Source organism: Spermophilus citellus (genome assembly GCF_964194105.1).
Source record: "Spermophilus citellus genome assembly, chromosome: 1".
NCBI lineage: Eukaryota > Metazoa > Chordata > Mammalia > Rodentia > Sciuridae > Spermophilus > Spermophilus citellus.
This window is the reverse complement of record NC_138182.1, coordinates 277,529,782-277,552,160: the sequence shown is the minus strand read 5'-3', so window position 1 is coordinate 277,552,160 and position 22,379 is coordinate 277,529,782.

Here is a 22,379-nt window from a genome sequence, read left to right as displayed (position 1 = left end):
GCACATCATGACAATCATACATGGTGGGGAGAAACCCAATATACTCTGAGGCAGGGGGCAAAGAGAGCAAGGAGGGGCTGGGGGCCCACAGCATCATTCAACAGCACATTTCCAAAGATACAGTGACCTCCACTAGTCTCTACTTACATCTCGGTTTCTACCACCTCTCAGCAGCGCCACAGTGGGGACAAAGACTTTAACTCATGGGCCTTTGTGAGATACTAATATCTAAAACGTAGCATATCACTTAATAGTATTCAGATAAAATTCATCAATTCAGAGGATATTTACAAACAAAAGAAAATTCAAAGACTAATGTAAGAGATACCCACAAACTATTTTGCATTTACCTTTAAAGGTTTTCAAGTTGACTTTAAAGAATATAATTAAAAATGCATGTAAGTTTTCCTCAATTTCTGCAACCAAATTTCCTTTTACTTTTCTTATATATAAAAAAAAAGTTGTCTGAGTATTGGATAGCTTTCCTTTTTTTTCTGTTTCTTTGTTTTGTTGTTGTTAAATCTAACATGTATGTATGTATAAATAGTTTTGAGTGCTAGTTTGTTTTAAAATATATGAAAAAGATACTATGGTTTATTTGCAATTTTGATCAACTTGTTCTTAAGGATAAACACTGTTTTCAAAACTATTCATGCTTTTCATTTGCTTGATATTATCTTTCAATGCACAAAATTTAATTTTCATGAAGTCTAAATCAGATATGATTTATTTTATTACTTGTGCTTAAGGTGTCATATTTAAGTAATTATTTCCAACTCCAAGGCCATAAAATTTATCTCTATGTTCTGTTCTAAGAATGATATGGTTAAGTATCATATACTTAGGAATTTTTGGATTTAGGGCTTATACTAGTGTATGGTCTGAGGTATGGATCCAACTTTATACTTTCACATGGGAATATTCAACCATCTTTGCCTTATTTGCCCAAAAGCTTATTCTTTCTTTTCCATTAAATTTTCTTGGCACAATCATACAAAATCAACTGACAATAGAAATGTAAGTTTCTTTTTGGAACATACTTTTATTCCATTGAATACATTTCTGTCTTTATGCCAATCCCAGTATTTGGACATCTGTAGATTTGCAGTGGGTTTAGAAGTTGAGAAGTGTTAGTACTCCAACTTTGTTCCTTAACAAGAGAGTTCTAGCTGTTCAGGGTAATTTGCAATCTCATATGAAGTTTAAGATTGATGTGATCATTTCTGTAAAAAAAAAAAAGCTTCTTGAGATTTTGATAGGGTTTGCACTGAACATGTTGATCACATTGAGAAATGTTGCCACATTCATATTAATTCTTCAAATACTCTAGGTTCTTAATTTCAGCAGTGATTTTTAGATGTCAGTATACATATCTTTCATATCCTTGGTGAAATTTAGTCATTTTGTTGCTATTGTAAATGAAAATTTTATTGTTATTCCTTTTTTAAGATTTTTTGTTACAACTTGATACAAATACAACTTTTTTAAAATTTTAGTAGTTCATTAGGATTATAACAAGTATTGGGGTTCATGCTGACACAATCATATAAGTGTGGGATATAATTTGCTTTATTCAGTACCTAGTGATTCCTCTTTACCTCTCCTCAAATGATTTTAAATAATTTGTGTGTGTTACTTTGATATTCAGTATTTAAGCAAATACTGAATTTGTTTATTAACCATTGGATTTTTTGCATGTGTTTTCAGTACTTTCTGTATTTGATGCTAGGTCAGCTATGAATAGAAGTAGTTACACTACTTTTTTCCCAACTAGAGAGCTCTTACTTCTATTTCTTCTGTTTTTTTTTAATTTAATTTATTTATTTATCTATCCACTTATTTATTTATTTATTGTGTGCATGTGTGTGTGTGTTTGTGTGTTTGTGTGTGTGTGGCTTGAATATTTAGCAAAATTAAAAAAAAAAACTGAGGAAAGTGGATATTCTTGGCCTACTCCAGATCTTAGTGGGGAGACTTTCAGTGTTTTCTCATTGAGTACTATGTTGTTTTTATAAAATACTCTCTTATGTTAAAGAAATTGCTTTCTATTTCTAGTTTGTTAATTTTTTTTTCTTTTAATAGTGAAAGGTGGATGGATTTGTGTCAAATGATTTTACTGCATCAATTGAGATGAGCACACTTTTAAAATTTTTATTCTATTATGGTACTGCCTTACACGAAATGGCTTTTATACATGGTTGAATGAACCATGTATTCCTGGGATAAATCCCAGTTGGTCATAATATACTTTCCTTCCAATATACTGCTAAAGTATGTCTGCTAATGCTTTATGGAATGTTTTCTGTATTCACAGTGTGTTGGTCAGCTTCATCCCTATGGCAAAATATCTGAGCATATCAACTAAAGGGTGTCTCCCAAAGCTTATGTGTCAGACAATGCAAGGTAGAGGTGACAAGATTGGGTTATGAAAGGCTGAATCAGTGCATTAATCCCTAGGTGAGGATTAACTGGATGCTAACTGTAGGGAGTATGGTGAGGATATGGGTCATAGGGTGGAGTGTGACTCTGGGGTAAATATATAGTGAGCTGAGCTTAGTCTCTCTCACACTTCCCGCTGTGATGTCTTAAGCTGCTTTCTGTTCTTCCATGACGTTCTCCTTCACCTTGAGTCCCACTCCCCCCCAAACTTTCCTCCTTTAAATTGTTCTTTCAGGGTTTTTGGTCACAGCAGAAAAACAAACAAACAACAACAAAACAGACTAAAACAAAGAGGTAAAGGTTGATTTTGGCTCATGGTTTCAGAGTTTTGCCTGTGGTCTCTTGGTCCTGCTGCTTTGGAGCTGAGTCAGCACAGGACCTCGTGGCAGGAGTGCACGGCAAAACAGGCCGGCACACCTCATGGATGCTGGGCAGCCAAGAGAGAAACAGGAGGACACCAGCCTCCCAGGGACCCCTTCAAACACATGCTCTGAAGACCAGTCTCTTAATGGTTCCTCCACCTCCCAATAGCGCCAGGCTGAGGACCTAGCCTTTCAAACATACACCTCTGGGGAAATTCCAGGCCTAAATGACAGCACATCATTGTGTTTGAGAATACTGACTTTCTTTCCATTTCTTATGATATCTTCTGTCTTTGGTATTAGCACAGTATTAGTCTTATAGAATGAATTAGGAAGCATTTCACACTTCTGTGTGTGTGTGTGTGTGTGTGTTTGAGAGAATTAAATATCATGAGTTTCTAAGATTTTAATTCTTCTGTAAATATTTGGAAGAACTCACAACAAAACCATTTACAATGGGATTTTCTGTTTTGGACGTTTGGATTATAGATTAAGTCTCTTTATTTGTTATGTGTCCATTCAGATTGTTTATTTCTTCTTGACTAAGTTTTATAATTTTTATATTTTAGGAATTTCCTATTGATATCTAAATAAAGGGGATATATAAGTATAAATTTGATAACTAAGTATAAAGCACACTTTACTTTTTGTAGCTTGTGAATTTCTTTGCTATTACAGTCTTGGATGTACAATTTTCAAAATTTTAAGCTACAGTGCATTCAACTTTTATGTAAATTTGACTATAGACTGTCACTTTCATTTATTAGTTTAATAATTGATCCTTCCTCTATAGAACAGTTATGCATTTGTCAATTTTTTTGCTCTTTTCAAAACCCTATTTTTTTCTGTTAACTATATTTTTCTATTTATATTTTCAAATCACTACTGCAGTACTTAGTGAACTAAATTAGGTTCAATAATTGTAACAAATTTATCATAGTAATATAACATAATAAAAATAGGGAATGTGATGAGGGACCTCAAGGGAATTCTAGATATAACAATTGCAATTTTTTATGAATTTAAAACTGTTTTAAAACACAAAAAATCTACTTTTTAAAAAGCTACTTTATAATTTGCAGATACCACAAAATAGTATTACTAACACTTTTATTATTTTTATCTCATAGTGCCAAATACTGACAATAACTTAGTTTTAAATGTGTACAAAATATTGAACAAGAATTGTTCTGTTTTTGTTGGCTTTGATTGATTGATTTATTGATTGACTGATTTTTACACTAGGGAGTGAGCCTAGGACCTTGTACATGCCTAAGCATAGTTTTAACATGTTTCTATAGATATATTTGATGTGAAGAAGGAATCTTTCATTTCGCCTTTATATTACACTGATCACAGCAATACAAAATAGTTATGAAAACCATATTTTCTTTATAACAAAGTTGTTTGAGTATAATTTTGTGCTAAACAAAAAAATTATCCATGAAATCATTCAATAGTAAAGCACACTTTACTTTTCCTAGCTTGTGAATTTCTTTGCTATTACAATTGACTCATGATAGTCATAAATGCTCACAATTCGCTCATCATTACAATAATGATTAGATGTCATTGCCAAATGCTAAGGACAATAGGCTTAAAATCAGTACTAATTTCAAAATTTTCCATATGAAACTCTGACATACACACATACTTAGAGATAAAACAATTTGAAAGTACATAGACTTTATAGGAAAACACATAAAACCTTTTTGATAAACACCTAAGAACAGGCAGTTGTGTCTATAAATTTCTATTGTATTTATTTATGTGTCCATTTTCCACAATGCATTTTTTCCCTGTGATGAGTTTTAAACATGCAAATATTTAAAGTTTTTAATATGCAAATATTATTTCCCCACAGCCCCTCTTCAACACTTCTTCTACGTCCATGTTACTTCATTAATATGGCCCAGAACTGTGATTGCTGCAAAACTTTATCTGTTGCATTTTTTATGATTTTTCACAATTCCAATAACTGCACGTGTGTTGCTTTTTATTTTCACTAGGAATTCTGAGTTCACATCAGCAGAAGCATAGTTTCATGGAAAATACACACTTTCAAGTTAAATAGAGCTGAGTTCAAATCCTGAATTTGCTATGAACAGATTTGTGTTTGGGGGAAAAATGCAACCTTTATTTTTTAAGTGAGAGCAAAGCCTCTGTGATAATCCTCAATTTAAATACCCACTGTGTTGCATTTAACAAATGGCAGTTCCTTCTCACTTTTCAGAGATGTGTTTTCAGTCCTCCATCTATGTTTTCAATTCCCGGTTCCGGGTGGATCACACATTCTTTCACAGTTGTTTTAGTTCTTTCTGTGACTACATATGTCCCAAGGGAAGCACCAAGAAGGATCAAGTCCAAGACAGATGCCTCCCTCTGACCTTCAAAAATCCTGTTTCTTTTAAAAATATTTGTTTGTGCACTAGAATATTTGAAGAATTTTCTACTATCTACAATTTTAAAGTACTATCATTACCTTTTCTCCTTAGAAATGAGCCTATATGGTACTTCCTGGGAATTTTGAGGCCACTTGATAGGAACTCAGTTTATTGCTCTGTATCTAAAAATGTATGACAATTCATATGAAGCTACCTAAATATGGTTATTTCTCTCTGCCATCTGAGCTTAAACAGTGAGAACATGTCTGTGTAAATAAACGTGTCTGGGTGTGGGGAAGGCAGTGTGCGTGTGTCTTTGATCTCTATCACTTCTAAAATGGCTTTAACCTAACTCTTATTTGAAGCCAATTTCATTAACTGCCCCTTAAAATGTAATCTCTTAAGAAGAGTTTCACATAATTTTGTATTTCTGTTTCTTTACTTGGAACTGTTCTCTGTATTTAGCTGATATTTCCCTTTTTTCTGCTTTCTGTTTTTTTTAGTAAGATGCCTGCAATTAATATTTACAATGATTACTGATTGCTTGCATGCTTTAATGATTTACTGCCAACTTTCTTTCGGCTCAGCCAAGAGTTACGTTCTACATAACAAGGGCTATTTTTCACTCCCTTCATCTCCTTTCTTTAATTAGCAAATTCTTTAAAACAGCAAACCTATAGTCACTTCCACAAAACAAAGTAGTAAGATTTTGTGGTCTATATTTTTTTCTTCTATATCCTACGGAAATATCTTTATCACAGTATTCAATGTAGTAAATGCCATAAACACCAATGGCTTTTTATGCATTTATATATGTAGAACCTTTACATTTACCAAAAATCTTAATCAGTGTCCACCAAAATTAAAATATTACTGAGAGAATAATTTCTATAAAACTCATTAATCGTGTTATCTATGGTTACATCTTTATATGTACAAACTTATATTTTAAAAGGATTCTAGTTTTCTTTTTTTTAATTGAAATTTATTTTATTTTATTTTATTTTTTTACAAAACCTTTTATTTTATTTTTTTTCTTTCCTATCCCCTACTATCCCCCCTCCCCTCCCCTCCCATCTTCTCTCTCTACCCCATCTACTGTAATTCATTTCTCTCTTTGTTTATTTTCCCATTCCCAATGAGGGTCTCCCTTCATTTCCATGCAATTTCCCTTTTCTCTCCCTTTCCCTCCCATCTCATGTCTCTGTTTAATGTTAATCTTTTCTTCCTGCTCTTCCTCCCTGCTCTGTTCATAGTTGCTCTCATTATATCAAAGAAGACATTTGGTATTTGTTTTTTAGGGAATGGCTAGCTTCACTAAGCATAATCTGCTCTAGTGCCATCCATTTCCCTGCAAATTCTATGATTTTGTCATTTTTATTGCTGCATAGTACTCCATTGTGTATACATGCCACATTTTTTTTTATCCATTCATCTATTGAAGGGCATCTGGGTTGGTTCCACAGTCTAGCTATTGTAAATTGTGCTGCTATGAACATTGATGTAGCAGTATCCCTGTAGCATGCTCTTTTAAGGTCTTCAGGGAATAGTCTGAGAAGGGCAATACCTGGGTCAAATGGTGGTTCCATTCCCAGCTTTCCCAGGAATCTCCAAACTGCTTTCCAAATTGGCCGCACCAATTTGCAGTCCCACCAGCAATGTACAAGTGTACCCTTTTCCCCACATCCTCGCCAGCACTTGTTGTTGTTTGACTTCATAGTGGCTGCCAATCTTACTGGAGTGAGATGGTATCTTAGGGTGGTTTTGATTTGCATTTCTCTGACTGCTAGAGATGGTGAGCATTTTTTCATGTACTTGTTGATTGATTGTATATCCTCCTCTGAGAAGTGTCTGTTCAGGTCCTTGGCCCATTTGTTGATTGGGTTATTTGTTATCTTATTGTCTAATTTTTTGAGTTCTTTGTATACTCTGGATATTAGGGCTCTATCTGAAGTGTGAGGAGTAAAAATTTGTTCCCAGGATGTAGGCTCCCTATTTACCTCTCTTATTGTTTCTCTTGCTGAGAAAAAACTTTTTAGTTTAAGTAAGTCCCATTTGTTGATTCTTGTTATTAACTCTTGTGCTATGGGTGTCCTATTAAGGAATTTGGAGCCCGACCCCACAATATGTAGATCGGAGCCAACTTTTTCTTCTATCAGATGCAGAGTCTCTGATTTGATATCAAGCTCCTTGATCCATTTGGAGTTAACTTTTGTGCATGGCAAGAGAAAGGGATTCAGTTTCATTTTGTTGTATATGGATTTCCAGTTTTCCCAACACCATTTGTTGAAGATGCTATCCTTCATCCATTGCATGCTTTTAGCCCCTTTATCAAATATAAGATAGTTGTAACTTTGTGGATTAGTCTCTGTGTCCTCTATTCTATACCATTGGTCCACCCGCCTGTTTTGGTACCAGTACCATGCTGTTTTTGTCACTATTGCTCTGTAATATAGTTTGAAATCTGGTATCGCTATACTGCCTGATTCACACTTCCTGTTTAGAATTGCTTTTGCTATTCTGGGTCTTTTATTTTTCCATATGAATTTCATGATTGCTTTATCTATTTCTACAAGAAATGCCATTGGGATTTTGATTGGCATTGCATTAAACCTATAGAGAACTTTTGGTAATATCGCCATTTTGATAATGTTAGTTCTGCCTATCCATGAACAGGGTATATTTTTCCATCTTCTAAGATCTTCTTCTACTTCTCTCTTTAGGGTTCTGTAGTTTTCATTGTATAAATCTTTCACCTCTTTTGTTAGGTTGATTCCCAAATATTTTATTTTTTTTGAGGATATTGTGAATGGAGTGTTTTTCCTCATTTCCGTTTCAGAAGTTTTGTCGCTGATATACAGAAATGCCTTTGATTGATGCATGTTGATTTTATATCGTGCCACTTTGCTGAATTCATTTATTAGTTCTAGTAGTTTCTTTGTAGACCCTTTTGGGTCTTCTAGGTATAGAATCATGTCATCTGCAAATAGTGATAATTTAAGTTCTTCTTTTCCTATTTGTATGCCTTTAATTTCTTTCGTCTGTCTAATTGTAATGGCCAGTGTTTTGAGAACTATATTGAATAGAAGTGGTGATAGAGGGCATCCCTGTCTTGTTCCAGATTTTAGAGGGAATGCCTTTAACTTTTGTCCATTCAGAATGATGCTAGCCTGAGGCTTAGCATAGATAGCTTTTACAATGTCAAGGTAAGTTCCTGTTATCCCTAGTTTTTCTAATGTTTTGAACATAAAGGGATGCTGTACTTTGTCGAATGCTTTCTCTGCGTCTATTGAGATGATCATATGGTTCTTATCTTTAAGTCTATTGATGTGGTGAATAACATTTATTGATTTCCGTATATTGAACCATCCTTGCATCCCAGGGATGAATCCTACTTGATCATGGTGCACAATTTTTTTGATGTGTTTTTGTATTCGATTCGCCAGAATTTTATTGAGGATTTTTGCATCTAGGTTCATTAGAGATATTGGTCTGTAGTTTTCTTTCTTTGAGGTGTCTTTGTCTGGTTTCGGAATCAGGGTGATGTTGGCCTCATAGAATGAATTTTGAAGAGCTCCCTCTTTTTCTATTTCCTGAAATAACTTGAAAAGTGTTGGTATTAATTCTTCTTTAAAGGTTTTGTAAAACTCCGCTGTATACCCATCCGGTCCTGGGCTTTTCTTGGTTGGTAGTCTTTTGATGGCTTCTTCAATTTCATCCATTGATATTGGTCTGTTCAAATTGTGTGTATCCTCCTGACTCAGTCTGGGCAAATCATATGACTTAAGAAATTTATCGATGTCTTCACTATGTTCTATTTTATTTGAATATAGGTTTTCAAAATAATTTCTAATTGTCTTCTGTATTTCTGTAGCATCTGTTGTGATATTGCCTTTTTCATCACGTATGTTAGTAATTTGAGTTCTCTCTCTTCTTCTCTTCGTTAGCATGGCTAAAGGTCTGTCGATCTTATTTATTTTTTCGAAGAACCAACTTTTAGTTTTGTTAATATTTTCGATAGTTTCTTTTGTTTCAATTTCATCGATTTCCGCTCTGATTTTAATTATTTCTTGCCTTCTGCTACATTTGCTGTTGTTTTGCTCTTCCTTTTCTAGGGCTTTGAGATGAAGTGCGAGCTCATTTATTTGTTGGTTTTTTCTTTTTTTGAGGAATGACCACCAGGCGATGAATTTTCCTCTTAAAACTGCTTTCATTGTGTCCCATAGATTCCAATATGTTGTGTCTGTATTTTCATTTATCTCTAAGAATTTTTTGATTTCCTCCTTTATGTCTTCTGTAACCCATTGATCATTCAGTAACATATTGTTCATTTTCCATGTGATGTAGGATTTTTCCTTCCTTCTTTTTATCATTGATTTCCCGTTTCATTCCATTATGATCAGATAAAATGCATAATATTATCTCCACCCCTTTATATTTACTGAGGGTTGCCCTATGGCATAATATATGATCTATTTTTGAGAAGGATCCATGTGCTGCTGAGAAAAAAGTATATCCATTTGATGATGGTTGATATATTCTAAATATGTCAGTTAAGTCTAGGTTATTGATTGTGGTATTGAGTTCTATAGTTTCTTTATTCAACTTTTGTTTGGAGGATCTGTCCAATGGTGAGAGAGTTGTGTTGAAGTCACCCATAATTATTGTGTTGTGGTCTATTTGATTCTTGAACTTGAGGAGAATTTGTTTTATGAATGTCGCAGCACCATTATTTGGTGCATAAATATTGATAATTGTTATGTCTTGTTGTTGAATGGTTCCTTTTAACAGTATATAATGTCCTTCTTTATCCCTTTTGATTAACTTAGTCTTGAAGTTGATTTTATTCGATATGAGGATGGCCACCTCTGCTTGCTTACGAGGACTGTGTGCGTGGTATATTTTTTCCCATCCTTTCACCTTCAGCCTGTGTATGTCTTTTCCAATCAGATGTGTCTCCTGGAGGCAGCATATTGTTGGATTTGTTTTTTTAATCCATGATACCAGCCTATGTCGCTTTATTGGAGAGTTTAAGCCATTAACATTCAGAGTTACTATTGATATATGGTTTGAACTTCCATCCATGTTTGAATGTTTATCCTTTTTTTAAAAAATTTAGTTTGTTTCTCCATGATTATCTTTCCCCTCGCCCTCTGTCTTTACCAAGGCACTTCCTACTGATGGCTTTGGTTATTGTTTTTCATTTCTTCCTCGTGTAGTGTTTTGCTCAAAATGCTTTGCAATGCTGGTTTTCTGGCTGCAAATTCTTTTAACTTTTGTTTATCATGAAAGATTTTTAGTTCGTTCTCATACCTGAAGCTTAATTTTGCTGGATACAGAATTCTTGGTTGGCATCCATTGTCTTTCAGTGTTTGAAATACATTTTTCCATGACCTTCTTGCTTTCAGTGTCTGTGATGAAAAATCCGTTGTTAACCTTATTGGTTTACCCCTGAATATAATCTGTCTCCTTTCTCTTGTAGCGTTTAATATTTTCTCTTTGTTTTGTATATTGATATCTTCATAACAATGTGTCTTGGCGTTGGTCTACTGTGATTTTGTGTGCTCGGTGTCCTGTATGCATTTTCAATTTGTATATCTGTTTCCTTTTTTATTTCTGGAAAGTTTTCTGTAATTATTTCATTCAGCGGGTTACTCATTCCCTTGGTTTGAATCTCTGTACCTTCTTCTATCCCGATGACTCGTAAGTTTGTTTTTTTTATGTTATCCCATACCTCTTGGATGTTTTTCTCGTGATTTTTTACCAGCCTTTCTGAGTTGGCTAGACTCTTTTCAAGATGATACATTTTGTCTTCATTATCTGACGTTCTGGCTTCTACTTGCTCCACTCTGTTAGTGATACTCTCAATTGAGTTTTTAATTTGGTTTATCGTTTCCTTCATTTCTAGAATTATTGTTTGATTATTTTTTATAATCTCTATCTCCTGATAAAGATGCTTAACTTCTTCTTTTATCTGTTTATGTAATTCATTCTCAATGTGTTCTTTTGCTGCTTGAATTTGCTGTCTTGTATCCTCTTTAAGGTTCCATTCCATCTGTCTAAGGTGTTCCTTGAGTTCTTTATATGACCATTTTTCTGATGACTCTAGGTCCTCCTGAATATTTAGGCTGTCCTGCATTGTTTGTACTCCTTTTCTTCCTTGCTTTTTGAATCTGCTCATGTTACTTCTTGTTCTGTTTGACTGCTGAGTTACTGTTTACTCCTATAAATTTATTTGATGCTTGGGAGGAAAGGTATTAGAAGGGAAGGGAAGAAGTCACTAAAGAGAATGAGAGTAAGCAGGTAGAATTCAAGGAAGGGGGGATAAGATAATTGAAAAGAAATGAAAAGACAAAAGAAGAAAAAAATAGCAAATAAGAAAAGAAAAATTTTTTTTTTAAAATAATAAAAAAATTAAAATTAAAATTAGAAGAAAAAAAATTTTAAAAAGTTGTAAAAAAAATTTGAAAAAACAACAAGAAAGAAAAATGAAAATGAAAGAAAAAACCCAAATCAAAAAAAAAAAGAGAAAAGAAAAAAAGAAAAAAAAATAATAAATGCATTCTTAGAGTTTGATTAACTTCTCTTCCAGTAGGTGGCGCTATGCCCACCAGGCCAAGTTTCTCCTGTCAATACGCGGGAACCAATCACTGTGCAGCAGCTCCTCCCAGACTGGGCGAGTCTCCAATCCTGAGTGCCTAGGGCCTCCTCTTGTGTCTAGTCACTTCCCACTTTTCCTCTAACCAGGCCCCTCTCATGGGTGCCGCTCACCACAATACTGGCTACAAGCCAGGTCTGCTGCTCCCGGGAGCCCTGTTTTCATAAACGACTGGGCACACTCTTCCAGTTTGCCATTCCCTCAGACCCTAAGTTTGTAGAGCTTGGGGCTGGGAATCCTTAGCGAATTTTACTTGCCCTCTGGTAGCCACGAGCCAGGGAAGATTTTCATGTTTCTAGAATAATGCCAGAGCCCCAGGATGATTCCCCATGGTTTTCACTTCTACCTCATCCTCCTTCTTCCACAGAAGTGGCTTGTGTTTGTGGCTAAGGAGTTTAATTATCCTTCTTGCTCAAGGAATCCTCAAAGTCCCAAACCCCCAAAGCCTCTTTTCATCATGCTTCAAGTTCCTCGCAGTGTAAGTTGGCAGTGTTTTTGCTAAAATAATTTTCTTAAAGACTAACTGGATCTTCTGTGTATTTCCCAGGGATATGGTGCATTAGACAAAAGCCACATCACCAAATCCCTTCTAGAAAACCCTTTCTATCCAGGACTGTGATAGAGAGGAATGAGTGACAAGTGATTAAGCTTCCCACAGGCCCTGTCAGTGGATGGAGGGGATGTGGGAGACATAACTTCAATATCTTTAAAAGGCCATTGCCATGACTAAATTCTCTGAGCATTTCATATTTTGAAGTTTTAGTAAAAAGTTGTATATTAAGACAATCATGTTTCCCTAAACCAACTATTATCTAAATATCATGTTTTCCTTAGAGTTTTTTTTAAATTAATATTTGCTTGATTTTAGCATTTTTGCATCTGGAAAAGCCCAAAACTTAATAATTTTGGATTAATGTTCTTTCCTCAAAGTAGCTTTCTATCTTCTTACATTTTTAATATAAATAGCAAAAAAAAGCAATCAACATCTTGATCATTTTGCATAGAGATTTCTTAGCTCAATAACTTATACTCTGTATTTATAGGAATGCAAATTAGCAAGGCTACATAGAAAAAAGTATGGAGGTTTCTCACAAAACTAAAAACAGAACTACCATTACGAGCCAACTATACCACTACTGGATAGTTATCTGAAGTGAATGAAGCCAGAACACACAAAAAGATACCCGAATACTTATGTTTATTGTGGCATTATTAATAATAGCCAAGATATGTAACTGGTCCCAATTCCCATCAAAACACAAATGGATAAAGAAAGTATGGTATACGCACACCATGGAAGATTGTTTAGCCTTTAAGGAGAATAAAATCATCTCAACTCACAGGAAATGGATGGAACCAGAAAACATTATGTTAAACAACTGAGACAGGGAATACCACCATGGTATGTCTTGTCTCATATGTGGAAACAAACTAACCAACAAAAAATAGATGGACAGAAGGTGGAAGAGGGATGAGTAAGGAATGGGAAGAGGACGCAGGTGGAGTGAGGACCTGTGGATCCTTTCTAAACTTCAGTTCTTTCCTCCAGAATGAGAGTGTAGTAATGATATTTACAGACATAGCAATCCTAAAATGATGTGTTGATAGAAATTCTATCAGAGGGTTCAGAAAACAACCTCAGAAAAATTAATTGCTGAAGGTTAACACCCACTGTGATTAAATGTGAGGACCATGAACCAAGGAGACATTGTTGCGTAAACAGTTTGATATAAAAGCTGAAATTGAACCACATAGGAAAACATCAGGGAAGAATGAGCCGAAAGAGAGACTGTCACCTACTTATTGTAAAAATCATAAGCATTTTCCTATGAAGGCTGCAATATCCACACTTGAATGTGTGGAAATGTCCAGTCGTATTTATATAAGAACATACTCTGTGTCATGAGGTGTGGAATCTATTACTAACTCCTTCACAGGCTCCTGGTTGACATTCTCTTCAAGGCCTCAATCCATGTGCATCTCCTCTGGCTGCAGGGACTGCCCCACAACCATCACAGCTGGCTGTCACCCAGGGGAAGATTAAAAGGAAGATTAGTTCTCCAACACTTTTTTTTGCTAATATGGTTAGGGTCTTTCATTCTTTATATCCCATCTTCCTTACCTACTGCTAAGATGTGTGCGTTTATTTCATTGGAGTTTATGTTTGTTTAAAAAGTTGCTTAACTATTAAAATCTAAGGAAAACACTGATTTATTTCTGTTGAAAAAGGCTGAAAAATTGTTATGTCTATGAGCCCCACTGTCCATACGGAAGTTTCTAGAAGCAATTTGAAAGGCCAGGGGAAGTCATGCTCAACTCATTTCTCAACTTCTTCTATCACGAGGGATTACAACAACAGCAACAAAATTGCCAAGAGGTAAAATGATCATTGTTACTTGCTCATTGTCATGGATTTTAAGAAAATACTTTAAAAGCAAACTTATTTCAAAAATTAGAATTTATAATACTTACATATTAAATTGTTTATAAAAACTAGAATTTTTTCTGGATTCAGTTACTTCTGCTTAATTATTTTGTCATAATTTTAATAAATAGTTTTTTTTTTAAAGAGAGAGTGAGAAAAGAGAGAGAGAGAGAGAGAATTTTTTTTAATATTTATTTTTTAGTTCTCGGCGGACACAACATCTTTGTTTGTATGTGGTGCTGAGGATGGAACCCGGGCCGCACGCATGCCAGGCAAGCGCGCTACCGCTTGAGCCACATCCCCAGCCCATAAATAGTTTTTTATATTTAATTTGTAATTTTAATGTTTACAAAACTGTATATAAAAACTCTTTCTTATTTCACTGTATTAGATCAGACAGCCACAGGACACAAACCACAGACTGACCGGCTTCATAGGCATTTTCTCACTGTTATTGAGTCTGGGAGTCACTCATCAAGGTCCAGTAGGCCTCGTTTCCCTTTGGGATGCTTCCTAGCTTGTAGATGATGGCCTTCTTACATGTCCTCACGTGGCCTTTCTTGGTGCGTACACGGTAGTAAGGGGAGCCTGAGAGCAGCTACTAATAATGCTGCATCTACTTCATCCAGTCTTTGCAAATCTATACAAAGAATATTAACAAAATCTTTGGATTGTTACTACCTACAGAATCAGTACGACATGGGGATTAATTTAGGAGTAAGGAGAACAAAATCTTATTATTTCATATCAATTATGTTGTAGATTTGATAGATACATCTCCAAAAGTTAGGGCATTAATTTTCAACATCATCATCATCATCATCATCATCATCATCTCACCAAGATATTGTGTATCATAATAAAATGAATGTAAATGTCTTATCTGATTCCTTCAGAAGAGACTACATTGTCCACTAGATAGCCTTATTGCAGTTAAATTAATTTTTTTAAAAAAATAAGGTTATGTCCTCCTAGTGATTTACTGTTTTTAAATCAAAAAAGAGAAAAAGATGGAGAAACAGAAAGAGGGAAGAGGCAGAAAGAAATATGCATTTGGAAACTCCAACGTCAAGCTTTCCGAGACCTAGAACTAAAGCTGAATTATTCTAATCATGAAATGATTGACTCCAAAAATCAACCACATTAAAGCCATCCTAAATGTCAACGTTTTACATAGGCAGCTGAAATACATGAATCAGCCACAATCCCTGTATTCCAGGACATCCCCATGGCTTGCACATGTGTATTTTCTGTCATTTGACCTGACTTTTCTCTTTTATTTCTAGACCAACTTCACAGCTCATTTGCCTGCACTGCAGCATAATTGGCTTTCTCCTTGAAGAGCTCTGAACACAGGATTTTATGTTAGGGCTTGAACAATGGAGCACATATTTTTATATGCCCAATAAAGTAAATTTATGTCAGCAAAGTTTAATGTCTTCAACTCTCATAGACAAGGTGATCTTATATTTGTTTATTTATTCATTTATCCATCTATCCATTTATTCATGTACTTGCTTTCATTGCATTCCTTTTATGTACTGGGGAAATCCATTTTGGATAAAATAAAACTTCCTTTTCCCACACATTTCCCATGGGTCTTGGTACATCAATTACCACTTGCTTCTCCCACCCCAGAAGAGCAAGGATTCACTTTTGAAGATTTTGTCCCCTTTAAATCTTTACATAAGACAGAAAAAGTTATTTTCAACTGTTTGTCCCTGTTTCATTTCCCTTTCAGTGTCTGTGCCTGTGTTCAAGTAGCAGACATGGAGAGTCTCCACTTCTTTACACCTATTCAATAAACTCTTATGAGAAAGGGAAGTAAGGGTTAGGACCATAAGTCATCTGATGCTCTTGACTCCTCCCAGTATTTGATAGTCAGAACCACAACAGCTGATGTTGAAATGTCTTCCCAAAGCCAATGCTTTCTCTAGCCTCTCTATCAGGGCTCAGTTATGTCAAGTTGAATCTCAAGTGATAGATCTCTTTATGGTCTATATCTTCTGTAGATCAGTCTCTCTTCACTTTGTGGATACCTCAATGCATCACGTCTGTCAGGTTAATTAATTACCTGGTTAACTCCCAAATCTGTGCAGATCTCCACTAGCAGAACTTTAATGCATAATTTTCAACTTTCTACTGGGAATTCCACATTAAACACCATTATCTCACAACTCTCAAGACTGGAGATAGGAGGAACACAAAATATTCTCAAGTTTACCCTTTCAAGTTTCCCATCATGATAAATAACACAGAAGTCATCCTTTGTCCATTACTACACATATCTAATACAAGCACTGCCTATGTAATATCTTCACATCTGCACTCTGCTGACCTCTTTCCAACATTTGTCATTATTAACTCAATCAGTAACTCACTAATTATTCCCATATGTATTTATTATGTATCAACTGTGAGCAGCCTTTTCCCTAGTTGTAAAATGAAGATAAATAAGATTGTGGCAAAGTATGGTTTAAATTTCCAACAAGCTTACCTATCTGAAACATAAAATATAGTTTTACATAATACATACTAGAACTGTTTCTATTGCTGTAAGTGAAAATAATGTAACAATATAAATAACAATGTAAAATGACAGTGTTTTTTTACAGTTCTGATCATTTGATTATATTCTTTATTCTATTCTATATTAACCAACATCAATCATTTTCACAAATGTAATTATAACATATGCATTCTTGCAAAATGCATGTCCACAGTTAATATTCACATGTATAGCATTTTAATACAATTACAAAAACACTAAAATTGATCAGTTAAAAATTACTATGCATCTTCATAATTATAGAGCAATTGGTAGGATTATATTATATAAATTGGTATATTTAATTTTATCTGAAAACATGATATATTGTTTTGTATATGTACCCATACATGTATGAATGTGACATATACCTACTTATTTATCATTATGCCTAGGAACATACATGTATAGACATATGTATATATGTGTATATGTGTGCATATACATTCATATAGACATATGTATGTATATGTATAGACATGTGTGTATGTTTTAGTGTAAAATGCACAGATACTGTATCAAAGCTGAGTTTATAGCTCAGTCATAGTGCACTTGCCTAGCACGCATATGCAAGGTCCTGAGTTTGATCCTCAGCATTACAAAATAGTAAACAAATAAATAAAATACCAAAATATAACCCAAGGTTTAGTTAGTAAGAGAAAAAAAGGCAAAATAAATAATCATATTTGTGATGCTATCATTTGAAATTTCTTTGCAAAGAACACCGATTTCCTGTGTCACAAGGAAAATAGGAGTATTCTCTTTCTTTTTTAAATAGTATTGTAATTTTAAACTTGCATGCTTATTTTGTTACAATAATAAATGTCTGGTTCCCTATCTCATGGTCTTTTTGTTGCTATTTCATAATGGGCCTCATTTAAAAGTGTTTACTTTTTCAGTGTCTCGGTCATGAAATCTCTGTGTCATGAGTACACATGAACAGTGAATTTTAATATCCTGATAATACTGTAGAATTATTACTCCTATAGGAGAGATAAAATGGAAAGGATGTCTTTGAAGGCTGTGTGTGACCTATTTCTGATTATCATGTTCCGTTTGATGACTTACTGCTTTTCTGCCTTTCCCCATGCTGCAGAGCAAGGACTGCCTCTCACTCCTCTACGCCAGCATCGGTGATTCCATCCTCTGAACGCCTCTAACTCCGCAGTTGTCTCCATGTCCTTGCCAATCATTCCTCCCAGATGAAAGGTGCTGTCTTTCCTAATTATTATTGTCAGGAAAATGTACCTTATATGACATGTTCTTCCTCTTATTAAGTTGCAATCCCCATGTTCTCAGTGTCTAGACTTTGTTGGTTTTTGTAATTGCAGCATAACAGCTAACAAGAGGCTTGAGAAAGACAGTTAGGAAATATTTACCTTTCCTTCCATTTCAGTCACTAGAAACTTTTCCCTCATCAGAAATCTCTATTTGCCTTGTAATTTAAATTTATTTATTCAACTCATACATAAAAACATGAAAATTATGCATATTTTGAGGATACCGTGTAAAGTTTACATGGATGCAAACATTGCGATATGTTCCAATCAGGTTGAACTTATGTATTCCTTCAAACCTTTGTTACATATTTTTAGTAAAAATACTCAAACTTCTTTTTTCTTTGAAAATAAATATATTTTCATTATCTATAGTCACTCTACTGTGTAATGCCATGCCAGAATTTCCTATTCCTGTCTAAAAAGAAGTTAGTACCAAAAGATCAATCTATCCTCATCGCCCTTGTGTTAGTTAACTTTCTGTTACCATAAAAAAATACCTGAGATAATCAACTTGAAGTATGGGCAAGATTTATTTGGGCCCACAGTTTTAAGAGATTTCAGTTCAGAATGAGTTGACTCCATTACTTTTGGATCAGTGGTGAAGCAGCATATCCTGTAAGAACTGCAGAGGATAGAAGCCCATTCACTTCATGACAAGAATTCAAAAGAGAAGAATAGGGGCTGAGTTCTCCTTATGACCTTCAAGTACCTATCCAAAGACCAGAAGATGTCTCACTAGGCCCATATCTTAAAGTTTCCTCCTTTTCCTGAGCTCAGGATTACCTTTAGCACATGAGCCTTTGGGGTATCTTCAACATAGTAATTTCATTTCCTTTGGATACATACCCTAGTAGTGGGATTGTTGCAAAACATGGTAGTCCTATTTTTAGTGTTTTAGGAATCTCCATACTGTTCTCCACAGCAGCTGTGCTAATTTATATCCCCACTAGCATTGTGCAAGAATTCCTTTTTCTCTACATCCTCATCAGTGCCAGCACTTAACTTTAGTCTTTCTAATTACAGTTCATCTTACAGAGGTGAAGGGAAATCTCTTCATAGATTTGATTCACATTTTCCTGATGATTAGTACATCATATACCTTTGGGGCTTATTATGTCCTCTTTTGACAAATGTCTATTTAATTCTATTGCCCATTCTTTAATTTTTAAAAAATGTTTGTTTGTTTTTGTGTTTGTTTGCTGTTGAATTTTTGAGTCCTTTAAATATTCTGGATATTACATCCTTTTTACAGTGTGCAAATATTTCTCCTGTTCTGTAGGCTATCTCTTCACTCTGTTGACTTTTTTCCTTTGTTGAGAAGAAGCTTTTTAAATTAATACAATACCATTTATCTACTTTTGTTTCCTGTGCTTTTAGAATCTTGTCTAAAAAAAAGAGAGAAAAAAAAAAAAGAAAACTTGGCCATTCCAATATCCTGAAGTTTTTCCCTGTTCTCTGTTTTCTTCTAGTATTTTTGTAGTGTGGGGTCTCATGGTTAGTCCTTAATACATTTGGAGACCATCACTTTTACTGTGAGAAATAGGAGTATATTTTCCTTCTTTAGTGTTGGATATCAGATTTCCCAGGTACATTCATTGAAAAGACTTTTGTCTGATGTATGTTTTTGGTAACTTTATATAAGTCATTTGACTAGGATTTACTTCTAGGCTCTCTATTCATATTTTATTTTATTTTTGATTGACCTGTATTTATTGTCCATATTATGAAGTCATAAGATATCTCAATGCAAACTGCAGGTTTCCTGTTCTTTTCCACTGGTTTATGTGTTCGTGTTCTTGTCAATACCATGCTGTGTGGGGAACTAAAATCTGTTTTTATTATTTGAGGTCAGGTAGTGTAATGCCTACTTCTTTGTTATTTTTGCTCAAGATAGTTTTCCTATTTGGGTTTTTATATATATTCGTGTGTGTGTGTGTGTGTGTGTGTGTATGGTTTCATACAAGTTTTAAGGTTATTTTTTTTCTAGTTCTGTAAAAAGTGTCATTGATCCAAATATTGCCATGGATCTGTAGGTCGCCTTCACTAGTATGGATGTTTTAACAGAATTGAGTCTTCCAATACATCAACATATGATCATTTTGTTGACATTCCATGTGTCTTCAGTTTTTCAACTATGATTTATAGATTTTATTGAGATATGTTTGCCTCTTTGGTTAAATTTATTTCTATGTATTTTATAGCTTTATATTTTGTTCTTACCTCTTGTTATGTTAATGTGAAAAATAAACCAAGCTCTCTAAAGTTTCAGTGGTATAGTCCACTTCTGTAAGTATTAACAATGAATTTTATTGCTGAATGTATATCATTTTTTTCTAGCTGTCATGAAACTAGGTATGGGTCTCTTTCTGATTAAGTTGCCTGTAAGTTTGTCATCTTGTTGTACAATCCCTAATATAAAGATGAGGAAATTGGCTCAGAAAGGTTAAATAATTAGTTCTGGGACTTCTGACTAGGCCCTATGTCATTAATAACAAGAGATAAAGCAAGATTCAAACCTTGGTAGTCTAACTTCAAAACTCACATCTCAGCCACTTTCACCAAACTGACTGATCTAGGCCACTCTGACTGATCTAGGCCAATCTGAATTTCGTATTTATTATGATTTTAAATTTTTTTGAAAAATCCAACTTAAGTAAAATGCATTTATAATTTAATTGCATTTATGAAATGTAACCAAAACGGCTACATCATCATCAACAGCATGAAAACCCTACAATGACTAAACACTTGCAGTAATAATTTTATAACATAGTATTTGCCAATGCAATAAGTCCAAGAATCTATATACATCATATACCATTTCCAGAATTGGGCAAACATGCTAAGGAAAAAGAATAAGGTGAAATAAGATTGAAAAAGCATTATTTTTTAAACGTTAGTTCAATATTTTAGCATATAACTGATACACAGTTATGGTCAGTGATGGAAAGTTCGTGTCTCCTGGATAATCAGAAAAACTAGCAGGCTGCTTGTTTTCAAATTATATATGAAATATGTGCTTTAAGCTACTTTATTCTCTATAACTTCTAAAAGTATTAGGATTAGAAGAAGAAATGTAGCCATAATAGGCAGCTTAGTGCAATTTAAATACATGGTCAATATTTAATTCATCATTCAGAAAATAGATCTTATAAATTTAAGGTTAAATCACCATTAATTTTAATTAATAGATAACAGAGATATAGAGAATATAAAGAGATTTTCTACCCATTAATCTTTCTATACATCCATCTAATCATACTAAATCTATACAAAGTATTTCAGGTACAAAGACATGAAGAAAAACTTATAGCCATATGAAATATGAAAAATATGAAAGGCAAAGAAAAAGACACTAAATTATCACTATATTTCAAGGGTGTATGTGTTCAAACTGGAATTGAGCCTTCTTGCTTTGCAGTAGGAAATACCCAAATTAATAAATATACATAAAAACATTTTCTAAGAGTAAAATGTTAAACTATTTTATAGGCTAATTTTTAACTGAAATTTAAATAAATAATGTACTTTCTTAAAGCATACATAATTTAGGTCCGTGAAAAGCTATAAAATAAAATATGTAGTTATCTTTATTAGTGTGTAATATGATTGAAAAAAGGTTAAAAACACAAAATAGTACAAAATTATAATGAACTTTCCATGTACTTTCAAAAATGATTTAATAACTTCACTTTCTTAGGCTTTTCATAAATTTTAGAATAAGGACAACAATCATTTTTAATGTATTAATTCATCCAGTAAATTACTTCTCAGGCAACTCTGTCTATGAAGCCCTCCTACCAAACATAAAACACTTTCTAGTGGGAACACAAGTCCTGTTTTAATCGGTTTTTTTTTTTTTTTTTTTTTTTTTGTTCTTGCAACTAAAAGATCACTCTAGAATAATTTTAGGGGAGGAAAATTTTATTTTGGGATTCACAGTTCCAGAGGTCTCATTCCATAGACAGCTGACTCCATTCCTCAGGGCTGGAGGTGAGATTTAACATCATGGTGAAAGTGTGGTGAATGGAAGTAGCTCATATGATGATAAGGAAGCAGAGAGGGAGAAAGCACTCTGCTTGCCAGATACAAATAGATACCCCAAAGCCATGCCCCACCTCCCCTGGCCACACCCCACCTACCTGCAGTTACCCATTCAGGGATTAATTCACTGATTGGCTTGAGACTCTCACAACTTAATAATTTCCCCTGTGAGCCCTCTCACATTGTCTCACACATGAGCCTTTGGGGGACACCTTGCATCCAAACCATAACACCTGCCT